This window comes from Chaetura pelagica, unplaced genomic scaffold, assembly GCF_000747805.2.
Source record: "Chaetura pelagica isolate M959 unplaced genomic scaffold, ChaPel_1.0 scaffold531, whole genome shotgun sequence".
In the NCBI taxonomy this organism is placed as follows: Eukaryota; Metazoa; Chordata; class Aves; order Apodiformes; family Apodidae; genus Chaetura; species Chaetura pelagica.
The window spans coordinates 4,303,846-4,309,737 of record NW_009952362.1 but is presented as its reverse complement, the minus strand read 5'-3'; positions in this window follow the sequence as shown (position 1 = coordinate 4,309,737).

The following is a 5,892-nucleotide window of genomic DNA, read 5'->3' as shown; positions in this document are numbered from 1 at the left end:
AAAGAGACAACACAGTATTGGAAGTATAAATGATAAATGTGGTTTGGTTAAAGTTACCTATTTGCCTTTGCTTTGTGAGCTTTAGTAGCTGCTTGCATGAGGAGAGGTGCTTTGAGTTGGTACGCTGCTGGAGTGTAATGAACCACTTGTAAAAATCGATCTGTGGGTTGGAATTTAATGTTACATGTGCTTAACATGAATGAATAGGAGGCAGAGTTCTTTAAATAGCGGAGTAAATATTGATTATGCATTTGCATGTACACTATAATGTCATGTTACTCCTTTTTAAAATCACAATTACTATTAAATCACAGTTTCCAAGGGATGAGTGTAGACCTATTGTGGTCACAGCACCTATTATCTCAGGATAGATTTATGATGTTGCTGATCTTTCTTCTATATAAATTTTGAAAATCATGCCAGAAAAAAGGCACATTTTGAAACATACTGCTCAGTATTTCTGATTTTGAAATCAGTCTTCAGTTATATGCAAAGTAAATGTTAGATTCCATCCTAGCAAAAAGAGCTGAAATTCCAGCTCATCTCCAAGTTGTATGTTTGCTAAAGAAGGGGAGCTTCTAGTGCTTAGGGCTTTTCAGGTCAGGGCACAAACAGCGTAAAGACATGGAATAGAATTTTCAGTTGTAGTTGAGTCTGGGGGAGCACAGCATGTGTATGTGTGCCTGGTTGTGTACCTTGAATTGGTATTTGAGGCTGGAGTAATGGGAAAGTGTTATGGTGTGACTTGAGGTGTAAGTGTGAATCTTCAAAACAGCTGTAAATTTCCTCATGGAAATTTACATGACTGCATTTTAGTTTACTACTGGGTGATTCAGAAAAAAAGAATCAATGTTTTCTTTGTCAGCTGTTCTTTCATGAGTCTAATGCTTTTAATTTTTAAAAAGTCTGTCTTCCAGAACCCCCAATTCTAGATTTACCTGATATTTTGGGGTTTTAGTAGCCTTTCTGTGTGTGTCTTTTTTTAATTACTATTTTTATTATTGTATCAGCTTTGAAAGGCTGCACAATTAAGTTGAGAGGTTTTCTACATTTAGATATAACAATGAATAGACCACCTGATGTTTGGAGAGCTATTAGAAAGCTAGAGTAATGAAAACAGAGGAAACATTTTCTGGTATCTTTAGACCAGCTACAGTTTCAGGTGCTTTGGTGCTCACTGTTCTGTCCTGAAAATTGCAGGTGAACAAACATCACAATCATCATGAGAGCATTACATTTCCAACTGGTTTAACTGGGGTATAGAATTTTCTGTTCATCTAACACCTGTGTTATGCAGAGATAAACCCCATCACTTTCTAAATATGCAGGCAAGCTGTGTGACCACTTTCCTAAATCCAGCTTTGCTAAAAATGGAATTATTCCTAAGTGTCTGCATCTGGCACCTCCAGTATTAAAATGAAGCTATTCTTTCCTCACTTGCTCCCTTGGGATCTGCTAGCAAAAAAAGTGTGTAAACCCATAGGTAAAATAAGCATTTTTGTTTGAATTGGAGAGAAGGACACAGAGGAGGAGAGATGTTTCTAAAATAGTTAGAATCTGATACAGAGAACAGTAACATGGCACCTGTGATGGACAGCTGATTTCAGTTAGGTTGTGCTGCCCAAATCTTCCGGCCTCATACTAGGGGAAAGAAGTAGTGGTTTGTTTTTCCATGGCAAGTTGAGAATGTTAAGAGTGAACCCGTTTTCTAGCTGTCTTCATCAGAAGCTGGCCAAAGAACCTGCACTACCCTATCTCCCAGTAACTCACAAGGCAAGCTGCACACTAAGCCTGAATTGCACAGTAAGGGAGATAAATGAAGTTTAATTTACTTTAGTTTGCCATGAGTTCAGAAACCTGAACCAATATGGAAGGTTAGTGAGTATTGCAAAGCATTTGAAGGGACTAGTGCTTAAGGGTGTTTGCTTAGATTTTTATGATTAATTTGCAGTGGGGCTTATCTTGAGAAGGTGCCATTCTGAGAAGCAAAATGGAGACTAACAGCAACAATTTTGGGGGTTATCAATCCAGTGCAGCTTGAGAAAGAACCAGGAAATAAGGACCTGAAATTACAACGTGAAGTTGTAATTTCTCTGAAATTACACTGAAACAATTTCAAGAGGCTTGTTTTCTAGGAAGGTTTTTTTATTATAAACGTGGACTTTGTTAAGAGGTGTGCAGTGTTTCCTCAGCAAGTTTACAGCACAGGCTAGTGGCAGCACAACTATTGGAGTGCTGAGGTGGCATCTGTGTAAAAGGTAGGGACTTTTGGGAACTTGGGCTGCTTGTGTTGATGTCACCAGATTTTTCTGTCACTTAGCTGTTTGCCTGGCCTGGTCATGGTACTTAGGACCCAGTTGACTGTTTGGGACATCTGTCCATGAGCCGTGGAGTGTGCTTCATCACTCCTTTCTTTGTCCCCACCTACTCTCCAAAATGTGTCGTCTGTGTATTATAACTTTGAGTCATTTTGAGACTTAAGTCTATTACTTAAAGGAAATATAAGTACACTGCTGCAAGGCGTATGAAATTGAAGATGAAAGAGAATGGCTTAGTAAATTTGCATTTTACTTCTATTTAAAACAAACTTCTTCCATACCCTGTAACGTTTTTCTAGGTACTTTTTACATATGCAGAGGTGAAGAGCATATGTGGTCTTAGCTGATGATGAGAGAACTATTTCTACTGTTTTGTGGATTGCATGTGTACTTGTTTGGAGTAAATGATTGATTCCCTCTTCATCAGTGACTGCTACAAGGTCTCTCTGAGGAGCACAACTATGAGCAAAGAAGATCTACCCAAGGATAATGCAAAGCCCTTTCTTGTTGCGAGGACCTGACATAATTGACTGCTACTGTCCATTATATTATGTCATGCATGGTTGAATATGCCTGGTGTCCAGTGAACTGCATCTACTGTATTAACTTCTTGTTATTACTCCCCTTTCAGGAGGTTTTGTGTCTTGGAGTCACTTATCTCAATGCTCTTCACTTTCTTTAAAAAATCCACCTTGGTCTGAGCGAATTTTTAAATATGCACAAACCTGTGAAACATTAGTCCCTCTATCCCTGTTTTGCCCCTTTCTCTACATTATGGTTAAGTTTTGTCACTTAAACACTTTTTTTTTTTTTTTTTCCTCTTAGAGCAGTGATTTTTATTTCTCAGGACCTTGACCTATCTGTTTGCTTACAGAACCACCCCAGGCACACACTTCTCTCATTCTTTAGTCTGTTTATTGTAAGAGGGCCCCATTGTGATAGTTACTAGGTGACAAGGCACACACTTTCTTTTTTTCCCTGGTTGTTAGTGAACTCTTCTAGGCAACCACACCTCAGAAAATCCTTCCTATGGTTGTCACTGAATATGTTTCTTTAAATGTCACCTCATATGTATTTTGAAATGGGCTGAAACAAAGTAATTTCCTCCTTCTTGACTACTTAAACACAAGTGATGATAGTTTGGGTCAAGTTATCTATTTTATGAAATGAAATCCTAGCATGAATAGTGCATCTACTTAGGAAAGTCCTTTGTAGTCAGGGATTTAAAAGAATCACGTTTGTGCTCCATAAGAAGATTGAAAAGACAGGCAGTTTGAAATGACATAATATTGAATTAAAATGTACCAGATTCTCAGTGCCTGCCTGTAATAACAAAATAGCAGATTATAGCTGGGAAAGGTTGTATTCTTAATTAGATCTGTGCAGACAGTAGGAAGCACACAGGGAATTGCTTTCAACATGAATTACCTTCCAGTGGCTGGGAATTAGCAGTACTGGAATAGGGGAGAAGATTTTTGGCAGGTGTAGTGGATAACCTGAAGGACAGCCACAGGATGATGGTGTCAACAGCTTCCTTAAAAAGTGAGCATGTGTGTACTTTTCAGCAGAGGAAAGGGGCAGATTGACTGCTGGAGAAACTGCTTTTATTCATGCCAGTGAGTGGACTTTGAAGTGAGAATTTACTATTAAAACATACATAGAAAGGAACAACTTTTGATACTCTCTTTTCCCCCCTCTCTGTCTTCCATCTTTATTGCAACATTTTGTTTCATTTTATGGAGAATAGAAGGCAGAAAGAAGAGAAAGAAAAGAAGAGAGAGGGAGGGAGAAAGGACTTAAATGTTGATCTTAAAATGGTAGGTCTTAGCTGTCTGCAAATACAGGAAAATACAGAGTTCCTGAATTTTCAGACAAAATGTTCCTCCAGTGAAGCTGAGTTAGTATGCTGGTTCAGTGTAGGTACTGCCTGAAATGTTTTTTATTTGCAATCTGATTTCTAGAGTTGTACCTGTAGGAGCTATCCATTGCTGGCTTGTGTTCTGATGTGTGTCTGTTTCATGTCATGTCTAAGAGTATACTTGGAATAGTGATGCTGAAACAAGAATTATTAAATTACTGTGTTATTGCATGTGAAAATTAATTGTCATAACCCAGCTTATCAGAATGTTAAGTTGTATTAAAATCAGAATTTGAATTGGAGGAGCTTTTAAAATTGGTGGCATGTGTCTTCTACCTGTTAATTGGCTTTTTATTTCTGCAAGTAATTGCTATGGTTTTACTCCAGGAACTAAATATTCATGTGTGATCACATACTTTCTTACACAGTTATTTTATGTAGTTTTATAAATTTTGGATTAGTAAACAGTAAAGTTAGTGTTCAAACATTATATCAATGGCTCTTCTGGAAATTTTACTTTCACTGTAAAAACTAAAATATAAACAGCCACCTAATGACCATAATTATCATAGCAATGATGTAGTGCCATTATGAAAGATTTTTATTCCTAAAGTCTAACTAACATGACATAGTACAGCACATACTCAGGTTGCAAGAGACCAAATCTTATATAAGAAAAAGTTCCCTGACATGTCCACTTAGCAGATGGATTTAGCAGAACAAGTTAAGACCTTTGTCCTACATACTGGTAGTTTGTGGAGCAGGTCAACGCTGTTAAAGCAGCAAAGTATTAAACATAATTTTTAAGTGATTTTAAATCTTGAGATAGAATACTTGCAGGTAATAGAATGGAAGTGGAAATACCCAGATAAACTCCAGTTAGTTGTACATTTTAATAATTTGCAAGTTTTACCTTTTTGCATGCAATGATTCTGCAAGATTTTCTTATGTTCATAGCTTCATATTTATGAATGTTCTGGGTTTTATCATTCAATAAGCAATTAATAGAGGATGTTTCAGTTTTGTAACAAAGGAAGCGAATGAAAAATAGAGTATTTGCTTTCCTTCACATGTGTGAGACATTTCTGCCTTAGAAATTGAGGTGCTGTCCACGCATTGCATTTGCAGGCTCTCTGCTCCCTGCTTCTGATTCCAGTGAGTTGTGCTATCAGCAATTTAGCAGATAAGCACATCTTGTTACAGTAGTATGAGAAATGGTTGCAACCCTTGCTAGGACTAGCTTGAATGTTGTTTGTCCTGTGACTGCAGTTTATCTACTTCTCCAATTACTAATGTAATATTTAAAACAAATATTATATGCACTGTTGCAGCTTTAAACTTCATTTTTGTGAATACCACAAGATAAATGAGGAAAAAGTATACACAGTCTTTGCTTCTTTGAAGGACACATCTATGGTGAGAAAAACAGTGTCTGTTTGGTGTGTGTTTGTTGGTTTTGTTTAAAAAAAAACAGAGTTTTATTTTTGAAGGGTACAACTTGTCCATATTCTGATGTTTATATTCAGAGAGGTGTTTTGTTTCCTTGTGCAAACTGGGCCTGAGGGCCCTTTACTGCTGTAAAGGCAGCTTGGCTGAGCTGGGTTCCTCATTCCCTGCTACTCACATTGCCAGGTTTTGCACTCATGTGTTTCCACGTGCTTTGCTTTGCATTACTGAGGTGTGTGGAAATGCAGACTTCAGAATAGAAGCAGGAAT